General features: G+C 49.2%; 1 protein-coding gene across 1 annotated transcript in view; it reads left to right on the top strand.

Annotated features, from left to right (window-relative positions):
* ARHGEF39 (Rho guanine nucleotide exchange factor 39) overlaps positions 1 to 22,942 on the top strand; it is a gene marked incomplete at its 3' end in the record, with an annotated part of 236,846 nt that overhangs the window by 113,660 nt on the left and 100,244 nt on the right. The window lies entirely within an intron of this gene.

The following is a 22,942-nucleotide window of genomic DNA, read 5'->3' as shown; positions in this document are numbered from 1 at the left end:
CGGTCTCTGTATCCGGTGTTACACACATGTAGATCTTGTTCCGTTTGTCTCTCGCTGCTGGATCCAGTCCAGGACGGTCTCTGTATCCTGTGTTACACACATGTAGATCTTGTTCTGTTTCTCTGTCGCTGCTGGATCCAGTCCAGGACGGTCTCTGTATCCGGTGTTACACACATGTAGATCTTGTTCTGTTTCTCTCTCGCTGCTGGATCCAGTCCAGGACGGTCTCTGTATCCGGTGTTACACACATGTAGATCTTGTTCTGTTTCTCTCTCGCTGCTGGATCCAGTCCAGGACGGTCTCTGTATCCGGTGTTACTCACATGTAGATCTTGTTCCGTTTGTCTCTTGCTGCTGGATCCAGTCCTGGACGGTCTCTGTATCCGGTGTTACACACATGTAGATCTTGTTCTGTTTCTCTCTCGCTGCTGGATCCAGTCCAGGACGGTCTCTGTATCCGGTGTTACACACATGTAGATCTTGTTCTGTTTCTCTCTCGCTGCTGGATCCAGTCCAGGACGGTCTCTGTATCCGGTGTTACTCACATGTAGATCTTGTTCCGTTTGTCTCTTGCTGCTGGATCCAGTCCAGGACGGTCTCTGTATCCGGTGTTACACACATGTAGATCTTGTTCTGTTTCTCTCTCGCTGCTGGATCCAGTCCAGGACGGTCTCTGTATCCTGTGTTACACACATGTAGATCTTGTTCTGTTTCTCTCTCCCTGCTGGATCCAGTCCAGGACGGTCTCTGTATCCTGTGTTACACACATGTAGATCTTGTTCTGTGTCTCTCTCGCTGCTGGATCCCGTCCAGGACGGTCTCTGTATCCTGTGTTACACACATGTAGATCTTGTTCCGTTTGTCTCTCGCTGCTGGATCCAGTCCAGGAAGGTCTCTGTATCCTGTGTTACACACATGTAGATCTTGTTCTGTTTCTCTCTCGCTGCTGGATCCAGTCCAGGATCGTCTCTGTATCCTGTGTTACACACATGTAGATCTTGTTCTGTTTCTCTCTCGCTGCTGGATCCAGTCCAGGACGGTCTCTGTATCCGGTGTTACACACATGTGCAGCGAGAGTACCAGTCTGCTTATGCTTCGGACTCAGATGTTTCCTCAGACCTTGAGGAGATCTGGTCTGTTGCTTCAGCTGTAGAGACATCCTCTGTCCAGGAGGAATCCTCGTCTCAGGTACATGTAGCAGACTTGATTAAGGTAGTTAAACTGGTCCTGCAAATCGTGGATGAGGAACCAGCCCCTAGACCCAAGTCTCCGGTTTTAAGCGGCAAAAGTGGGTTTCAGTAGAGTTTGCTAGCTTGAGAACATCTTAGCGTCGGCTTGGACCATTCCTAATAGACGCTTTCAGGTCTGCAAGCGCATTGCGGCCTTTTATCTGCTCCCTGCTAAGCAGCGTCATAAATGAGTCTCCTTCCCCGGTTGACGCGCATATTGTCCGCCTAGTAAAGAACTCTACCCTTCCTTTCTACTTCAGGGTCCATAGGGGGTCCACAGGGTTGACCTTGAGGTATAGGTTGGGAACCAAATCCGGGCACCACGCAGTTAAAGCTTTTAGCTCCCAGGATGCACTTGGGTCCACTCTCCCTATAACCCCACCCCCAGCCAGAGGCACCTCAGTTTAAGTTGTGCCCGGCCGGAGTCGGGTCACCGTTTAGTGCAGGGGGGAGCTGATTAGCAGCCCCTAAGCTTTATTTTTTTCTAAGTACAGAGTTTTTTTATTTTTACTTTGGACTTTCAGAGCGGAAGCGTCGGACTGTCCATAGGACGTCTAAGCTGCCGCTCCGTCACCCCGCCGGCGCTGAGACGCCAGTACAGATCTGGGGATCTCAGCGGGACCCCAGAGTCTGTACTAGCCGGACTCTGCGGGCGCCCAGGACTGCTGCCGGATCTACGGGGAGCAGGTAAGGTCGCGGATCACCGCAAGCGGTGATCCGCGCATTTAATATGCAGTCCTGTGCCTCCGGTCTCCGGGGACAGACCGGAGGCGCCGGCAGTGACGGCGGGCCCCCCATACCCCGTGTGTCCACTAGACCACCAGGGACTTACTGATCGGCGCTGGGAGCCGGCGTCCCGGGAGGTTAATAGCCGGCCAGGGGAGGAAGCTTTCCCTGTTACAGCGGCTCCTCCCCTCAGCTCAGCGCGCCTTTCAGTATGTATAGTCTGGCGTCGCTGAGCTGCTTCCTCCGCGGGCCACGCTTCTTCTGAGGTCTCCAGCGGCCATTTTCTTGTGGTGCAGCAGCAGAGCTCCGGAGATGGCAGTGACTCCAGTCCCCCTGCGTACCTCACCATCAGGTCAGTGTACACAGCGCTGTAGCCTTCCCAGACACTGAATCTGGGTAAGTTGAATGCAGTGTAATAGTGCAGTATATTATATGACATGTTTATGTATATATGTATATATCTGCATGGTATGTGACTTATGCTAGTGCTGACTGTCTGTACTTTATTCTCTCACCTGTCAGTGTATATCTATCCCTTTTCCTTATCTGCCCTAATACAGCTGTACTTAGGGTGGTTCTGAGACCTCACATTTATATACTCGTTGATATTTGTGAGGTTTGTCACATACTGTTGCGTGCCGCACGTTGCCACATTTTCGTTGGAACTGTGTGTTGCATACGCTGAAAATGGGTCCCTGCGGCTAATTTTAGCATTTTAGTATAGCACTGCTTGATATTTCTGCCAAGATTGGTCAGATATGTTTGACCAGGAGATAGAGCGTTATACTGCACCCATTTTTGCTATCCTGCAAGTCATGTGCTGCAGGTGTTAGTGCGGAGGATTTGTTTCATAAAGGGTTCTGTGTGTGGCGTCATCTGGTGCCGGCCCCTTTCACGACCCCCTTGGGAGGTTTGTTTTCTCGGAATCCTCTCAATTGCGGATCGCCGGGTGGGCCCCATTGTTGTACCTCACCTGGGGGTTACTTCACCATACTGCCCTTTTCATCTCAGGGTATCTCGCAGTTTCTTGCACTCTTCCCCTGTGACACAGACTACTGCTCCCTGCAGGGGGTTTTCGCAGTATATGAAATGCCCCTGGTGCCACCATAGTCTGTCATTCCCCTTGCAGGGATTCCCACGGCCACCCTGGGTGGATGTCGTTTTCTACGAAACGCAAATTGGCGTGGTTGACGCCCTGTGGTTACTTCCCAGTTGGCTCTGCGTGAACTGGATACTGTTTTGGGCTCTTTCCCTCTTACACGGGGGGAAGCCTATCTCAAGTATTATTATCCCTGCTTTGGGCTGGTGGCAGGTCCATTCTGGTTAGAGTGAATGTTGACCTGCACCTGTATCATACACCCTCAGTATTGCGTGCCTTCTGGTTCCCTGTTGCTGACTAGCGGGGGGATCGCATGGCGGGACTCTGGCTGTTGTCAGTTATGAGGTATTACAACAGTGTTTGGCCTCCTGTCCCAAATTCCCTGAGGGTCATCACGAGCCCCTCATGGGGTGGATGGGCGTGTTACTCGTCAGATTACAGACGTTACTATGCATCCCATTCCTGCGTGTCGGATTCTTCTGATCCGTAGGTGGTAACTCTGCCTGAAATCAGTATACTCGCTTTCAGGGATTGTTACCCATCCTACCATGGCTATTGCATGGTTGGTTAATACTATTGCATACTGAGCTGATGCATTTGTAATGTTTTTTCCCCACCAACACGTCTGGGGTTCAAATGTATTTGGTCGCTCATGTAATATATGCAGTTGTCATAGGTGGACATGCCTATATTGGATACCAGTCTCCTAACTTTCAGAGTTCCGGCTGCGACGGTATCCTCCGTAATACCCTATGGCTGCGCTCTGGGAATGCAGAGGTGCAGATACCATCTATAGGGTAGATCTTGTTGGGTCCTGACCTTGACAGTGGCAGTACAAATTTCCCGCCTTCAGCTATGCCCACTACAGGGCCTCAGACTAAGTCTATTAAGTCTTTTTGTCCTCTGGGTCAGCCTAAAGGTCTGTTTCTTCAACCGAGCAGGCCTGGACTGCCAGCCGATCCTGCTTCTGAACCTACGGATATATCGTCAGCATGACGAGACAGGCCTACCACTGGGAGATGGCGATTTTCTCAGTTCGCCCGGTACTAGTGTCTAGTTGCCGCGGCTACGTGGGTAGGAGGGTACGCCCTCTCTTTGCTCAGGCGGCCTATTTCCATGTGGTGGTACGCAGGCCCTTATTAGGACCCGAACAGGGCCTTACGAATCCAGAAAGCTATACAGTTGTTGGGGTAAGCGGAGCTAATTGGGCCATCCCCACTTTCTCAGCGAGGGACTGGTTGTTCTGCTTTCTTTCTGGTGCGGTGGCTGAATGGTCCTCTTTGGCCTATTCTCTGTCTCAATTCCCTGAACCAGTTCCTAAAGCTACCTGGGCTCAGGAGGCAATCCCTATGCTCCATCATACTATGTTTGGAACCTGGGGACTTTATGGTATCACTGGATATACAGGACGCGTGCCTACGGGCACTTACAGAGACCTTGCCTCAGCATGGACTGAGGTTTGCTGTATCACAGCACTTACGGTTTTCGGGCCCTGCCTGTTGGGACTGTTCTCAGCCCCACAGGGGTTTACCAGCGTTTTGGATTTTCTGACAGTTCTTCTGTTCAGTATATCCCAATGCTCCTGTACCTGGATGGCCTCCTGCTCTTAGCAGGATCACCGGGGTACTTTACAGCCGGGTCAGGTTGACTGTGGCTTCTTCAGGGTGCAGACGTTTAATCAATGGGGAAAAAGTCCTCCCTGCATCCCTCTCTGGGTATTCTTCACCTAGGAGCCCTGCTGGATTCTCAGAATCTGAGAATTCTTCTGGCGTAAGACGGCATCTCCACTCTTCCATTAGGAGTACATGGATGTCTGCGCAGTCGACATATGTCTTTACACTCTGGGATGCATGGTCCACTATTCAGTGTCTGCCTTTGGAAGGGTGGAATGGGCTTAGTTCCATTCCAGGCCTTTGCATAATTGGCTTATCTCCAGATGGAACAAGATTTTTTCTGTCTGATCACTGTTCAAATGATGCTGCTCTCCACGGAGGCAAGTCTGTCCCTTTTCGGGTGACTATGACCATCTCGTCCAGGGTATTCTTTGCTAAGGACAGTGTCTGGTTCGCATCCATTTCAGTGCAATTGGATGTCTGTCGATTCCACCCTGTCAATTAACTTGTTGGAACTTTAGCCTGTTTTGGGCCTTCACTCTGGCATAGCCCTTGTTTCCTGGTGAACCTGAAAAAGTTCAGTCCGTCAGGGTCAGAACAGTAGCTTCCTTTTTAGCAATACTGTTCGTTGGGTTGCAATGTCAGGTATGTCATACATTCGGACATTGTCTGAGGGTCTCCTCCCGACCATCTCGACTGTGTTCATTTCAGGTGCTCTCCATTGGGAAGCGGGAGTCCTCAGCCGTTACGACATGCATCCCGGGGACTAGTCTCTTCCCCAAGAGAGGTTTCATCTCCTGGTGTCTTTGACTACGTCCCTACAGTGGTCTTACGGCTTCCATGGCTTTCTCATCGTTGGAATGATTGGAGCACATGGATCAACTTTTGCTGGGACCTACCACAAACTGTGGCAGCCATAATTCTTATGGTATTATACCTATCGATACGATCCTCTGGTGTCCAGGATTTCCAGATATTCTGGCATTCCTTCCGGCTGGCTTGGGTTTCACCCTCGGCCTGGCCTTCCTGACAGTGCAGATCTCTACACTGTCAGTATGATTAGGTTATGGAATTGCTCCGCTCTGATATCCAGTTCATCCTTTGGAGTGTTTTCTGGATTATGCCTCCATTTGTCCTCTCTAGGGACTCCTTGGGAGTTAGGAGTGGTTCTTCGTTAACTCCGGGGAAAGTTAATGGAACCGCTGGTTGTGATAGCCATTACATGGTCTATTGCTTTGGCTTTCTCTTTCTATCAGGGAGTTTATATCAACCAGGTGAGTGTCGGAATTGGGAGCGTTCTCATGTGGCTCCCTCTTCTGGAGGGCATCTTGTCAGGGTGTGAGTTGCTCTCACCCTGTGTTTCTTCTTAGTGATTTTCAGGTTCCATATTATTCTGGAACTTATGGTGCGGTCATTCAGTCCCCAGTCCTCTCGGCTGGTGTGGCCTCATTGACTGTGGTCCGGCCTCTGTGGATTTATGTGATCCATTCAAGTTCCTGACGGAAATCGGACTCCTTATTGGTGGTCTGAGATTTCTGGTTTTAACAGGAAAGGATGGCCGGCCTATGGCCATATGTTGGCTGGACGGCCTCGTATGTCTTCTTCAGGGGCCTACCCATGGGTAGGCCTTTCTGTTGTTGCTGCTTGTTTTTTCTCGGGCCATGTAACCCTCGTGGGTAGCTCGCTGTGGCGCCTTGGCTGTTTTGCCTTGCTAGGTGGCCACGTGGTCTTCTGTCCACACCTTTTTAAGGTTCTAGGCATTGTTTTCCTTTGCCTCTCAGGATGCTTCCTTTTTGGTGGCGGATTCTCCTCTCAGCACAGGAGCGTCCCCTCCCTTGGTTGAACTGCTTTGGGACATCCCCAAGGTCAACCCTGTGGACCCCCTATGGACCCTGAAGTAGAAAACAAGAGATATGGTAAGAACTTACCTTTGTTATCTCTGTTTCTACGAAGTCCATAGGGTCCACAGGGCGCCCGCCCTGACGCACCTGGCTTCAAATGGGCTGTGTGACTGGTCACCGGTTTTCCGTCTCCCATTTCTGTGAGTATGGTTATCGAGTGTTCCAGCTTTCTCTCTTTTTTTTTTTTTCTCCTCCTCCGGCCTTTGGCTACTTACAAACTGAGGTGCCTCTGGCTGGGGGTGGGGTTATAGGGAGAGTGGACCCAAGTGCATCCTGGGAGCTAAAAGCTTTAACTGCGTGGTGCCCGGATTTGGTTCCCAACCTATACCCCAAGGTCAACCCTGTGGACCCTATGGACTTCGTAGAAACAGAGATAACAAAGGTAAGTTCTTACCATATCTCTTGTTATCTCTAATACTACAAAACAAACTGGGAGCGCAAGTAATATCACTAAAATATTTATTAATTGATTATAACATAGTAGACATATATGATAAAAGCAAATAGTATACAAAATATATAAACAAGCACTGTGGCCACATAGAAAAAATAAAAAATTGCATGCATATATAAAGAGATGATGATACTAAAACATATATTGATGTTGCTGATTTTCTTTATCCAAGATATTGATAGACCAAAGATTAGACTTCTTGTTTGTTTCTACTTTATGGTATACTGTACATAGACTAAACAATGTCTCAGGTGGAACAAGTAATATAATTGTAACAAAACAAGATTGCAATCAATGGATAGATATCCAATATAAATCTCTATTGGGAATCGCATCTGGGGATAATTGTCTATCTCCACTAATCCACAATATGCTATAGACTCCGTGCTGAGGAAATGGATAAAGTACCGTGCTGCTGCTATCTAGCGTGAATCTTCGGAGAGTCCTCTCCTCCGTCCTCCAGCAAAAGGGAATTCCTGTTAGCTGCCGTTAATCCTTACACGTGTAGTCATAGACCGCGGTGCAGCATAGATGCAATAACAGGCTGCTGGAACACTAGCGCGTGCTGGTTATTGAGTGAGCAGCCCCGTAGTGTGATATCACCGAGGTCGGCTTGAAGTACACTCTGGGTGCAGTAAAGTCCTGGGTGCATCGGCATGCGGGGTAAATCAACCTAGCACGCGCTAGTGTTCCATTGACTGCAATCTTGTTTTGTGACAAGTATAATACTTGTTCCACCTGAGATATTGTTTCTACTTTATGGTATACTGTACATAGTCTAAACAAACAAGAAGTCCAGGGCAGTACAGACGGTGTAGTGGTTAGCGTTACTGCCTCACAGCACTGAGATCGTGTGTTCGATTCCCACCACGGCCCTAACTGTGTGGAGTTTGTATATTCTCCCTGCGCTTGCGTTGGGTTTCCCTCGGGTACTCCGGTTTCCTCCCACACTCCAAAAATATACTGGTAAGTTAACTGGCTACCAACAACAAAAAATTAACCCTAGTGTGTATGTGTATGTGTGTGAGCCTGTGGTAGGGATCATAGATTGTAAGCTCCACTGGGGCAGGGACTGATGTGAATGGCCAGATCTTCTCTGTAAAGTGCTGAGGAATATGTGTGCGCTATATAAATAACTGATAATAAATAAATAAAATAAGTCTAATCTTTGGTCTATCAATATCTTGGATAAAGAAAATCAGCAACATCAATATATCAATATATTTTTTAGTATCATCATCTCTTTATATATGCATGCAATTTTTTATTTTTTCTCTGTGGCCACAGTGCTTGTTTATATATTTTGTATACTATTTGCTTTTATCATATATGTTATAATCAATTAATAAATATTTTAGTGATATTACTAGCGTTCCCAGTTTGTTTTGTATTTTCTCTCTGGTGAGCTGCTTTTGATTTCACTTATTGTTTAGTTGAAGCGCCTACCCCTATCTCTTTGTCCTGATTTCTATCTCTAATACGTCTTCCCTTAAGGATCCGATGGATAGGAAGTTGGAAATCTTCCTTAAGGCTAATTATCCCCATGCAGGAGCTATCGCACATCAGGCTGTGGTTTCCGCTTGGGTGGCTAAGGCCATCGGTAGTTGGACAGATGCCCTAGAAGAGGAGCTTTCCTCTGGTACTTCCAGGTACCAGTTATTGTCCCTAGTGGCGCATATTAAGGAGGCTACCTCCTATCTGGATGAGGCATTCCTTGACACTAGTATTTTAACCTCCAAAGTGTCAGCTTCCTCTGTCGCAGCTAGGAGAGCCCTCTGGCTTCGTTTCTGGCACGCCGACTCAAGAAGGCTCTGGAGGGCTCTTCCTTATTCTGGGGACATTCTTTTTGGTCTGGAATTGGACAAGATTATTGCAGCGGTGATGGCATCCATGACTGTGTTTCTGCCTTCTGCGGTTGTCCATAGGTCATGAGCATCTAATTTTCCCTCCTTTTGTCCAAAAGGGAAGGCCAGGGGCCAGTCTTTCTCCAGGTTCTAGGGTTCTTTCTCTAAGGGCTCTGAGCTCCAAAGCAAACAACCCTGGGCTGCCAGACGTCCCAACACCAAGCCTGCAGCATGACAGGATCCCAGCGTGGGAGGTCGGCTTCTGCTTTTCTCTGAGACCTGGCTGGCGACCACAATGGACACCTGGGTTTGGGAGGTGGTTTCTCAAGGCTACGCTCTAACCTTACGAAAGCAGATCTAAGAAAGCAAAAGCACGGCTGGAGTCAATTCACTCCCTTCTGGTCTCCAAGGTATTTATTCCAGTACCCTGGGTTCAGAGAGGCATGGGCTTCTATGCCAACCACTTCTTGGTTCAGAATTTGAACGGGTCCTTTTGGCCAATACTCAACCTAAAATCCTCAAGCACTGCTTGCGGGTCCCCAGTTTCCGAATGGAGTCTCTGCCTTCTATCAGTTTCCGGATGTTTTCAGGGAACATCTTCATCTGGCAATAGATCTTCAATCTCATGGGTGGATCATCAATTAGAGAAAATCTTTTTCAACTCCATCTCAGCAGATGCTCCACCTGGGGGGGCCTTACTGGTCTCCACTGTTCAGAGAGTCTTTCTTCCAGCGGACGAGCTTCAAGACAAGATGTGCAGATTCTTGCATCACTGCTGAGTGTCCATTCTCTCCTGCATGCGGACCTTTTGCTCACTGATCTCCACCTTCGACATGGTGGAGTAGGCCCAGTTTCACTCCCACCCGCTTCAGAGGGAAGTTCCGATGGAACGGATCCTATCTCCAGATCAAGACGCAGACCATCATCCTCTCTCGGGATGTCTGGCTCTCCCTCTTGTGGTGGCTCCAGGTGTTCCACTTGACAAGGGTAGCCCTTTTTGGATTCAGAATTGGGTTCTGCTTACCACCAACGCCAGGCTGCGTGGGTAGGGCAGCAACCTGCCAGCAGTCCTTTCAGGGTGAGTGGATAGGTCAGAAGAGCCACCTTCCGATCAACATTCTGGAGCTCTAAGTGGTCTTCTGGGGTCTGTGTCTAGCGCAACCGCTCTTCCAGCATCGTCCGGGCCAGGTTCAGTCCGACAACGTAACTGCTGTTGTCTACATCAACCATAGGGGTGACACTCTTAGTTGCAGCACCATAAAGGGAGGTGACTTGCATTCTCAGCTGGGCAGAGCTTCATATTCCAGCTCTGTCGGCGGTCTTCATTCAAGGGGTACAGATTTGGGAAGCGGACTTCCTAAGCTGCTAAGACGTTCACAAGGGCGAGTGCACTTTTCATCCGGACGTCTTTTAGCTTCTGGTTCATTTCTGAGGCCTACCAGACGTAGACTTTATGGCGTCTCGACACAACCACAAGGTGCCGCAGTACTGTTCTCGCACCAGAGAGCTTTTCTGATGGACGCCTTAGTGGAGTGTTGGCTAACCTTGACACTCCAGCTGTTGTGGAACTATATATCCCAGCATGCCCTGCCACAGGTTTAGCATGCCCTAATAGCAAAACTGTAGCAGTGCATGCTGGATTATGTAGTTCCATAACAGCTGGAGTGTGAAGGTTAGCCAACACTGCCTTTAGTGGTTTGGTGGGTCTTTGTACATATTCCCTTTGTACATATTCCCTTCTATCTCGCTTATTCCGCAGGTTCTCTGCAAATTGAAAGTGGAATTGGGCACTGTGATCCCCATGGCTCCCGATTGGCCGTGGTGAGCTATGTACGCGAATCTTCAGGGCCTCTCCATCGACACTCCTCTGCATCTTCCGGTGGGCCGGATCTACTGTCTCAGGGCCCCTGCTTCCATCCAGAACTGGCCAGTCTCACTTTGACGGTGTGGCACTTGAGACATACGTCCTGAGGGCCAAAGGCTTTTCCAGGTCTGTCATTCGTACCTTACTCACTGGGTTTGGAGGATTTACTTCTCTTGGTGTTTGGCCAGGGGCCTTAACTCTAGGTCCTTTCGTCTCTCCTTCCTGCAAGTGGGCCTGGATTTTGGTCTTCGACTTTCGTCTTTGAAGGTTCAGGTTTCAGCCCTCTCTGTACTCTTTCAGAGACGGATTGCGTTGTTTCCTGAAGTCCGAACTCTTTCAGAGAGTCCTCCACGTGCGACGCCCCTTTGTTCCTCCAGTGGCTCCAAGGGACTTATCTTTAGTGCTTAGGTATCTTCAAACTTTTGTCTTCGGGCATTTAGAGTTGGTGGACATTTGATGGCTCACGTTGAAGACCACGCTGTCGTGTCGCCCTCCATTTATGGTATTTCACTCGGACTGGGCCGTTCTTCTGACACTGTTAGGCTACCTTTTGAAGGTAATTTCTCGACTCAACACCAACCATGAGATTGTGGTTCCGGCTTTTCAGTCACCTGATTCTTCACCGGAGGAGGCCTTTTTGGATGTTGTCATGGCCCTACGGATCTCTGTAAACCACACTAGGGATAGCCATAAGTCCGATTCCCTTTTTCTGTTATATGGCTTTCACGAATGGGGTTTTTCCGGCTACAAAGCAGACTTTGGCCCACTGGCTCCATTTGATTATCCGCCACGTGTGCGCGTCGGAAGCAGCCGTTGTGACTGCTCATTCTTCCAGGTCGGTAGGTACTTCTTGGGCAGCTTGCCCGGGTGCCTTGGTTGAGCAGCTTTGCAGGGCGGCTACATGGTCTTCTGTCCACAAGATTATCCGTTTATATTCCTTTTACACCTTCGTCTCCGCGGAAGCGGCATATCGGGGGCGAGTACTCAGGAGCATCTCCTGCCTTAGGGGGAATTGATTTAGGACATCCCAGCGTTGTCCCTGTGTCCCCTATGGCAGTGAAAAAGAAAAGGAGATTTATGTTCTTACCTGGTTAAATCTTTTTCTTCAAGTTCCATAGGGGACACAGGGCGCCCACCCTGACGCATGTGGCTTGCGTGGTTTGTTTCTTTCTGGTTCCCCTGTCCATCTCTGCGGTGTGTTTGGATCTGTGTGTGCCAGTCTATCTTTTCCTTTCTTGCTCTTGCCTTGAGCTTGCTAACTTAACTGGCCCGCTGGGGGCGGGGTATAGAGGAGAAGGAGGCTTAGCTGCCTGGCACTAGGGGCGGGGTATAGAGGAGAAGGAGGCTTATCTGCCTGGCACTAGGGGCAGGGTAAAGGGGAGAAGGAGGCTTAGCTGCCTGGCACTAGGGGCGGGGTAAAGGGGAGAAGGAGGCTGGGCTGCCTTGATGTCAAAGAAGTTAACGGTTTGGTGCCCAGTCCTTCTGCTCAGCCCTATACCCCAGCGTTGTCCCTGTCTCCCCTATGGATCTCGAATAAAATGATTTATCCAGGTAAGAACATAAATCTCCTTTTTGTTGGACTAAACTGTTTGATAAGTTGTACACACACACACACACATATACACACACACACACACACATATATACACATATACACATACACACACACATATACACACACACACATATACACACACACACACATACATATACACACACACACACATATATACACACACACATACATACACACACATATACACACACACATATACACACACACATATATACACACACATACATACATATACACACACACATACATACACACACACACACATATATATACACACACACATATATATATATATACACACATATATATACACACACACACATTCACACACACACATTCACACACACACATTCACACACACACATTCACACTAGGGGTGTGCACCGGCCACTTTTTGTGTTTTGGTTTTGGATCTGGATCTTTCTTCGTGTTTTGGATCTGGATTGGTTTTGCCAAAACCACCCTTCCGTGTTTTGGGTTCTGGGTTTTGTGTTTTGGATCTGTATTTTTTTGAAAAAAAGCATAAAAACAGCTAAAATCACAGAATTTGTAGGTTTTTCTGCTCCTATGCTATTATTAACCTCAATAACCTTAATTTCCACTCATTTCCAGTCTATTCTGAACACCTCACACCTCACAATAGTGTTTTTATGTCCAAAAGGTTGCACCGAGGTAGCTGGATGACTATGCTAAGCGACACGAGTGGGCGGCACAAACACGTGACCCATCTAGGAGTGACACTGCAGTGGCAGACAGGATGGCAGTTAGAAAAACTAGGCCCCAAACTGTACATAATGCAAAAAAAAAAAGAGGTGCAAGATGGAATTGTCCTTGGGCCCTCCCACCCACCCTTATGTTGTATAAACAGGACATGCACACTTTAACAAATCAATCATTTCAGCGCCAGGGTCTGCCACACAACTGTGGCTGAAATGATTGGTTCGTTTGGGCCCCCACAAAACAAGCTGGCAATTAATGTGTCCCTGCACAAACTGGCTCTACGGAGGCAAGATGTCATCCTCATCCTCCTCATCCACCGATTCCTCACCCTCTTCAGTGTGTACATCCTCATCCTCACAAAGTATTAACTCGTCCCCACTTGAATCCACCACCACAGGTCCCTCTGTACGTTCTGGAGGCTGGTCTCCCTGGAAGAGCTGATGATTCATTTTGATGAACATCATCTTCTCCACATTCTGTGGAAGCAACCTCCTACGCCTTTCGCTGACAAGGTTCCCGGCTGCACTAAACACTCTTTCGGAGTACACACTGGAGGGGGGGCAACTCAGGTAAAATAGAGCCAGTTTGTACAGGGGCCTCCAAATTGCCTCTTTTTCCTGCCAGTACAGGTATGGACTGTCTGACATGCCTACTTGGATGCTGTCACCGATGTAATCCTCCACCATTCTGTCAATGGTGACAGTATCATATGCAGTGACAGTAGACATGTCAGAAATTGTTGCCAGGTCCTTCAGTCCGGACCAGATGTCCAAACTTGGTCCTGCCTGCCCTGCATCACCGCCAGCGGGTTGCTTAGGATACCTAAGTTTTTTCCTGGCAGCCCCAGTTGCGGGAGAAAATGAAGAAGGAGCCGTTGACGTGTCACGTTCCGCTTCAGCTGACAGTGTGTTCACCAGCAGGTCTTTGCACCTCTGCAGGCTTGTGTCGGCCGGAAAGAGAGACACCACATAGGCTTTAAACCTAGGATCGAGCACGGTGGCCAAAATGTAGTGGTCTGATTTCAACAGATTGACCACCCTGGAATCCTGGCAAAGCGAATGAAGGGCTTCATCCACAAGTCCCACATGCCGAGCGGAATCGCTCCGTCTTAGCTCCTCCTTCACTTTCTCCAGCTGCTTCTGCAAAAGCCTGATGAGGGGAATGACCTGACTCAAGCTGGCAGTGTCTGAACTGACTTCACGTGTGGCAAGTTCGAAGGGCTGAAGAACCTTGCACAACACGGAAATCATTCTCCACTGCGCTTGAGTCAGGTGCATACCCCCTCCTTTGCCTATGTCATAGGTGGATGTATAGGCTTGTATGGCCTTTTGCTGCTCCTCCATCCTCTGAAGCATATAGAGGGTTGAGTTCCACCGCGTCACAACCTCTTGCTTCAGGTGATGGCGGGGCAGGTTCAAGAGTGTTTGCTGGCGCTCCAGTCTTCGGCACGCAGTCGCTGAATGGCGAAAGTGGCCAGAAATTTTTCGGGCCACCCAAAGCGTCTCCTGCACGCCCCTGTCGCTTTTCAGAAAATTCTGCACCACCAAGTTTATTGTGTGAGCAAAACATGGGACGTGCTGGAATTTGCCCAGATGTAATGCCCGCACAATATTGGTAGCGTTGTCAGATATCACAAATCCCCAGGAGAGTCTAAGTGGGGTAAGCCACTGGGCGATGATTTCCCTCAGTTTCTCTAAGAGGTTGTCGGCGGTGTGCCTCTTACTGAAACCGGTGATACACAGCGTAGCCTGCCTTGTAACGAGCTGGCGTTTCTGAGATGCTGCTACTGGTGACGCTGCTGCTGTTGCTGCGTAAGGTGATACATCTACCCAGTGGGCTGTCACAGTCATATAGTCCTTAGTCTGCCCTGTTCCACTTGTCCACATGTCCGTGGTTAAGTGGACATTGTGTACAACGGCATTTTTCAGGACACTGAGGACACTTTTTCTGACGTTTCTGTACAGTCTCGGTATCGCCTGCCTAGTGAAGTGGAATCTAGACGGGATTTGGAACCGGGGACACACTACCTCCATCAATTGTCTAAATCCCACTGCACTAATGGCGGATACCGGACGCACGTCTAACACCAACATAGCAGTCAAGGCCTCAGTTATACGTTTTGCTTCAGGATGACTGCTGTCGTACTTCATCCTCCTCGCTAAGGACTGTTGGAGGGTCAATTGTTTAGTAAAAGTAGTGGTGTTCCTACTTCCTCTCTGGGATGATGAACGACTCCCAGCAGCAGCAGCAACAGCAGCAGCGGCAGCAGTAGGCGTAGCAATGCAGGATCCTCCGGAGGAATCCCGGATAGGAGAGTCAGTCATGCCAGTGATATGGCCTGCAGGACTACTTCCGATCCTGACTAAGGAGGAAATTGACGAGGAGGGAGTTGACGGTGTGGTTTGCAGGCGCTTGGATACAACAGGACAACGGGATTTAGGTGTCCCTGGACTGCTTACGGTCTGAGCCAAAGTTTCTGAACTTGACAGTAACTTTTTATGAACGCGCTGCAGGTGCCGTATAAGGGAGGATGTTCCTAGGTGGTTGACGTCCCTACCCCTACTTATTTCACCTTTACATATGGTACATATGGCAAGACAGTTGTTGTCCGGATTTGGATAGAAATATTGCCAGACCAAAGAGGTGGAATGTTTGGTCTTCTGCCCAGGCATGACCGTGATGGGCTTTTTCATCCCACGGACAACAACTGTCTCCCCCGGAGCCTGATTTAAACAAACCACATCACCATCAGAATCCTCCTCGCCAACTTCCTCCTCAGCGCCAGCTACACCAGTATCCTCATCCTGTTGTACTTCAACAGTGACATCTTCAATTTGCATATCAGCAAGTGGACTGTGGGTGCTCCTTTCAGCACTTGCAGGGGGCGTGCAAATGGTGGAAAGAGCCACCTCTACCCGTCCAGTGCTGGGAAGGTCAGGCATCGCAACCACCACCACACTTGGACTCTCCTTGGGGATTTGTGATATCTTCTTAGAAAGCACAGTTCTTCGCTGTGCTTTTGCCAGCTTAACTCTTTTGATTTTTTTAGTGGGAGGAGTGCTTCCATCGTCATGTGAAGCTGAACCACTAGTCATGAACATACTAGGGATCGACCTTAGCCGTTCCTTGCCACTCCGTGTCGTAAATGGCATATTGGCAAGTTTACGTTTCTCTTCAGCTGATTTAAATGTCTTTTTCAAGGTCATTTTCCTGAACTTTGCCATTTGGGATTGTATGTGCCCTCTACTATGACATTGGGCATCGGCCTTGGCAGACGACGTTGATGGCATGTTATCGTCTATGTCATGACTAGTGGCAGCAGCTTCAGCACTAGGAGGAAGTGGTTCTTGATCTTTCTCTATTTTATTTTTATCGGAGAAAGTTTGGTCCTCCATTTATGTTATATCGATTTGATATATACGTGCGGCTAAACACAGAAAATAATATTTTTTTTGGTTTGGACTGGAGTGTACTTTCGGGGGTTACAGCACCCTTAACGGTCAAGCCAGCCGGCCCTTTACTTATGACACAGGCGCACGCTTGGCACTACTTTGTTGATGCACGTGCGGCTACTGCGCACACAATTCACAAACACAGAAAATAATTTTTTTTTGGTTTGGACTGGAGTGTACTTTCGGAGGTTACAGCACCCTTTAACGGTCAAGCCAGCCGGCCCTTTACTTATGACACAGGCGCACGCTTGGCACTACTTTGTTGATGCACGTGCGGCTACTGCGCACACAATTCACAAACACAGAAAATAATTTTTTTTTAGGTTTGGACTGGAGTGTACTTTCGGGGGTTACAGCACCCTTAACGGTCAAGCCAGCCGGCCCTTTACTTATGACACAGGCGCACGCTTGGCACTACTTTGTTGATGCACGTGCGGCTACTGCGCACACAATTCACAAACACAGAAAATAATTTTTTTTTTGGTTTGGACTGGAGTGTACTTTCGGGGGTTACAGCACCCTTAACGGTCAAGCCAGCCGGCCCTTTACTTATGACACAGGCGCACGCTTGGCACTACTTTGTTGATGCACGTGCGGCTACTGCGCACACAATTCACAAACACAGAAAATAATTTTTTATTTGGTTTGGACTGGAGTGTACTTTCGGGGGTTACAGCACCCTTAACGGTCAAGCCAGCCGGCCCTTTACTTATGACACAGGCGCACGTTTGGCACTACTTTGTTGATGCACGTGCGGCTACTGCGCACACAATTCACAAACACAGAAAATAATTTTTTTTTTGGTTTGGACTGGAGTGTACTTTCGGGGGTTACAGCACCCTTAACGGTCAAGCCAGCCGGCCCTTTACTTATGACACAGGCGCACGTTTGGCACTACTTTGTTGATGCACGTGCGGCTACTGCGCACACAATTCACAAACACATAAAATAATTTTTTTTTTGGTTTGGACTGGAGTGTACTTTCGCGGGTTACAGCACCCTTAACGGTCAAGCCAGCCGGCCCTTTACTTATGACACAGGCGCACGCTTGGCACTACTTTGTTGATGCACGTGCGGCTACTGCGCACACAATTCACAAACACAGAAAATAATTTTTTTTTTGGTTTGGACTGGAGTGTACTTTCGGGGGTTACAGCACCCTTAACGGTCAAGCCAGCCGGCCCTTTACTTATGACACAGGCGCACGCTTGGCACTACTTTGTTGATGCACGTGCGGCTACTGCGCACACAATTCACAAACACAGAAAATAATTTTTTTTTGGTTTGGACTGGAGTGTACTTTCGGGGGTTACAGCACCCTTTAACGGTCAAGCCAGCCGGCCCTTTACTTATGACACAGGCGCACGCTTGGCACTACTTTGTTGATGCACGTGCGGCTACTGCGCACACAATTCACAAACACAGAAAATATATTATTTTTTTAGCACTTGGGGGGAGCACCCCTGATGGACAGAGCACCCCCTGGACAACACTACAGCACCCCTTTAGGACTGGGACACTGCACAGGACTTTGGAGTGGACACAGCCCCTATGGAGAACTGACTGCACAACACAGTCCAGCCAGCCCCTATGGACTTTGAAGTAGTGGACACAGCCCCTATTAACAACAGCAGCACAGCACAACACAGCCAGCCCCTATGGACTTTGAAGTAGTGGACAACAGCAGCACTACACTACACTACACTACACAGCACTAACTCCCACCCTCCCTCTTCACTGTCCACAGCCGAGTGAGAAAATGGCGCCGACGCGGGTACCTTATATAGGATCCAAAACCCGCGAGACTCGGAAGGCGGGATGATGACGTTTTGCCTCGATGTCAGATCCGAGTCAGGCGGGAAAAGTCGAGCCTGACTCTGATCGGACTCGGATCGGGGGTGCTCGGGGGGGTTCGGATTTCAGAAATCCGAACCCGCTCACCCCTAATTCACACACACACACATATACACACACACACACACACACACACACATATATACACACACACACACATATATACACACACATACACACATACATATACACACACATACACATGCACACACATATACACACACATATATACACGCACACACACACACAAGACTTCTGCACTATTCATTGTGGTTTGGGACTAATCTACATGTAGTAATCGGCATCACACCATAGACCTGTGAGAGAAAACATGTAACTAAAATAATAATTTTGTCAAACTTAATCAATTGCTGTTAAACAAAGTTGCTATTGTCATGATCATAAATATAACCAGACATCGCTGTCACATATATACAAAGTATCATTGGCCTCCCAGTTGTACAGACGTGTCCTCATATACCTATCCCTTTTGCGCCATATGGAGCGAGATATCTTGCATGATTCCCGTAATGCGTACATTTTGCTTTGCGATGAATGACGCAGGTCACTCATATAGGACCTGTAGTGTTGTCTTGCTGACCTAAATTTGTTTACGTTTTTTTTCCATTGTGCCACTTTTTCTTCGATTTTGCGTCTTAGTTGGCTTATAGTGTACTAGGTGCTAAGGATTGGTGTTTAGGCGCCGTGAGTAGCAAATTCCTTGGCACGCTATTTGGTGCGATTTTAGGATAGGTGTATTTGGACATCTCTGTAGTTAAATGCACTGCTAAACGGAGCATGTTTTTATCATGCCGAGAAACTGCTCTGCCAGGTCCCCACATGGCATATAACACACACATCACCATAGATCATGCCAGTAAGGGTGATAGCGGGGTTTCTTAGGCCGTCTGCCGCTGCATGTGTGTGTGTGAATACACAGTTACCAATACCTAGAGCAGCCGCATACTAAGTAATAGGCACCGCCGGCCAGTCACATGTAACGGGAGCCTTAGACATTCTTCGGTGATAAAGCTGAATGATGGTGATACACAGGAGACGGAGCTGGTAACGTGAGCCATCAATGATAAGTTACTATGCCAGCCTAGGCTCAATTATACTGTGATTCACATTATACCGATATTTACGTAGTTAAACGATTATCGTAAACTGCGTAGGCGTCAAGGTACAGCAACTTTTTACTCAGTGTGGTTGACAGTCCTGGAGCGTTTGGGGGAGGTAATGAGGTTGTTGCGGCAAAAAATGCAGGTGTGGCGCAACAGTTTCCGGGACGTGTCTACAGTCCCATATGCAATAAAAATGTCGCTGGCGTCTCTGTTCCTGCGGCCATTCTGTGTAGCCGTCATGTTACCTAGAACTGGGATAATGAAATGATTTGTGACCGATGCTTTCTCTTTGTACCAAGATGCTTGGATTTGCTCATCACATGCCTCCGTGCCAAGTTGCCATCTTGACCAATTCGGAGCTGAGGCGACAACTTTAAATGTTTTGCCGGCGCTGTGTGCTTAATAAATTGTATTTATAATGATGAGTTATGTGCCGCAGCCCTGACTGGCCTCCGGTGGATGAAGCGAGGCAGAGGGTGTGACCATTGTCCCGGGCTGCGTGGCTGTGAGTGGCCACATGTTGGGGTCCAGGAGCTCTATCTCCTGGTACTCCAGTGTGAAGAGAAGGGGGGCCATGGTCTGGGCACTGCATTAGGAAGCGCCACCAGTCCCGGAAGCTGCGGCGATGCAGTGGGAGCTGGCAGGGTTGGGGGTACTTGAAAGCCCTGGTACCTCCTAATGGTAAGAGGGGGAAGCAGCTGACCTGCAGCAATTCAGGCAGTTAATCCCCTGTGCCCTGTGCTGCACTGGGGGGGAGAAGCAGCTCCTCGCAGGCTGCAGAGAATAGAGCACTAGGACTAGTGTAAAACAGCATATAATAAAATACTTATGTATATGAAGTGTATAAATGTGTGTGCAGTACTGAGCCTGGAAAGTAGATCCCGAGCTGCTGTGGCACAAAGTATATATTCCACAATGTGTTAAAGGTTCAAATGTATGTATTTAAAGTAAAGGTGCACTTACCACTTTCTCTGGGGATCAGGGGTCCTCCGTGGGCTGCTGGTTTATCTGGTTCCCCTCCCATGCAGCCTCGTACATCAGAGAGTAGATGCACTGAGTGGTGGTCAGCACTTCCAGCTAATTGTTTCCCGGGAGCCCCAATGAGCTTCTCCTCGGCGGCCAGGAGTCTTCTTGTCCCTGGAGCCCAAATTCGGCCAGAGAGGGTGACAAGGTCCCTTAGCAGAATCCTGGATGTAAGTTTTGGAGGGAATTATCCCCAGACTCGTTGGCACCTGGGGGGCGGTTATCTTTCCAGGGGGTCTCGGGCACAAAGGAGTGACCACTCCCCACTATCCAGGGTTTGGCACTTAGCTTGATTGGTTCAGAGACCCAGGGCAGACTTACCAACTGTGGTATGGTGTATAAGAAATTGATAAATAGAGGGCCTGCGTGCTCGGATTGTGTGTATCCTTTTGAACATAAATGTGACACTGTGAATTGTCCCAACCACTTTTAGCTACGAGACTTGTCTCTTTCATGACATTGAACAATAAACACATTACCTTCAGACAGCTGTATCCTGTGACCAACAGAATAGCGCAAAACGCTGTTCCATTCTCCGCCTGTTCTCCAACCTCGAGCGCTCTGCCCACTGCTACAGGGTAAGGGACCAGTGAGAATTAGCCACCATTACCCAGGAAGTGATACAGCAGCGCCCACCATTACCCAGGAAGTAAGCGGTTCCAGGTGACCGTGTAAGAGCCTGGTGGTGACAGCAAAGTACCCACCCACTACGCAGTGGGAGGAGTCGGTAACAGGCGGTTAATGACTGAGTAGGAACCCCTAGCAGTGGTGAAGATGTCAATGCACTGAAATCTTTGTTCGCCTGGCAGAGTGAGGTCATCCGGTAACAGAATCCCATGGGGTTAATGGGCCTCTATTTGTGAATTAATTTGGCCTCTTTTATCGTAGTAGGACATTTCATCTAACTCTCTCCTTGTAGGACATCGGGCTGTGATCAATCACCATATGCCTAATAGAATTGGGGCTATGTTTCGGCCCAATGATTGCATGGCGGATCGGTGACGTGCCATGCGCTCACTTCTCTCTGTCTTTCTCATGGACAGGTGATAATATATACAATAAATGAGATAAAGCAGGACAGAGCAATGTTTAAATGTTTGACTAAGATTTGGATGTGAAATTTCTGATCCAATCTGCAATGATGTATAATGTGCTTAAAGAAATAGCTTTCATATACTGTTTCTACTTCAGGGTCCATAGGGTATCCACAGGACACCTTGGGGTATAGGTGTGACGTCAGTCGCAGGGCACCAAAGAGTTAAGCTTTCAGCCTCCCAGGATGCACTAGGTCCCCCTCCTATACCCCGCCCCCGGGCCAAGGCACCTCAGTTTAGTTTGGTGCCCGGCCGGAGTCGGGTGCACCTGTTGGAGTGGGGGCTAGAAGAGCCCCTGAAGCTTTTTCTTCATGCAGCTGTGGCTGCACATCTGGATGAACAGCATGGACAGTCAGTCCTGACGTCCATGCTGTCTTCCCTACACCCCGCCGGTACTGATCCGGGGATGCTGGTGGGCGTCTGGGGTCACAGCTAGCGGTGACCCCAGATGCTCCGGACCATGGCCGGATTCAAGGGGGACAGAGGTAAGCAGCGGGGTCCCGCGGTGGGTCCCCGCTGATCACATGGTCCTAAGTCCCCAGGCAGGGGGCTCCCTGGGGACTGGCTGCAGCGTGGAGCCAGGCGACCAACCTGCGCTTCCACTACCCCCTGGGACAGCGGACCGCAGCAGAGCGGTAGCGCTGCGGCGTCCCAGGGGTTAAATGCATGCCAGGGGAGCGCGCCTTCCCTGTCTCACAGCCGGCGCCTCCCCCGCTGCACACAGCCCTCTCTGCATGCTGCCGACTGGTCCTGTGGCAGCGCTCCTCCCCCAGGCCAGCCTCCTCTCTGCTCCTCGGCGGCCATCTTCTCCAGAACGCATGGTGAACGCTGCTGGAAGCGCTGGACGGAAGCATCGTGGTCTGGGTCCCCCCGCATACCTCTCCTCCGCTGTGGCTCAGGTCTGTGTATGCAGCGCTGTGTCCTACCAGGCCCTGTGTCTGTGTAGTTGAGTAATCAGCGCTGTTAGTGCAGGAATTGTTATTTCTCTGCATTGTATGTGACTGTGCTAGCGCTGCTGCCTGTAACTTTTCTTCTCTAAACTGTCAGCTTTATTACTGTCCCTGTTCTTCTGCTAAAGCCCTTGCGGTGCGGTGCTGCAGGGTGGTCTCTCGTCTATTTAATACTTAATTGGTGAGAGAGGTCACATACGTGGTGCCATCATGTCTGAAAGTGATTTTCCCCTCCGGCTACAGTGTACCACGTGCAAAGTACCGTTAGCGGAGGGGGAGGGTAGCGCGGAGGGCCTTTGCCGGCAGTGTTTGTCCATGGCGCGGCCTATTACGGTTACAGCACCGGTACAGGAGCCGCCCTGGGCTTGTTTCGCTCAGGCGTTAACAGCTTTAGTGGGCCAGTTAGCTCCGCAGCCCGCG

Source organism: Taudactylus pleione, unplaced genomic scaffold (genome assembly GCF_031769625.1).
Source record: "Taudactylus pleione unplaced genomic scaffold, aTauple2 ptg001283l, whole genome shotgun sequence".
NCBI classification, from domain to species: Eukaryota; Metazoa; Chordata; class Amphibia; order Anura; family Myobatrachidae; genus Taudactylus; species Taudactylus pleione.
This window is presented reverse-complemented; position numbering and strand designations above follow the sequence as displayed.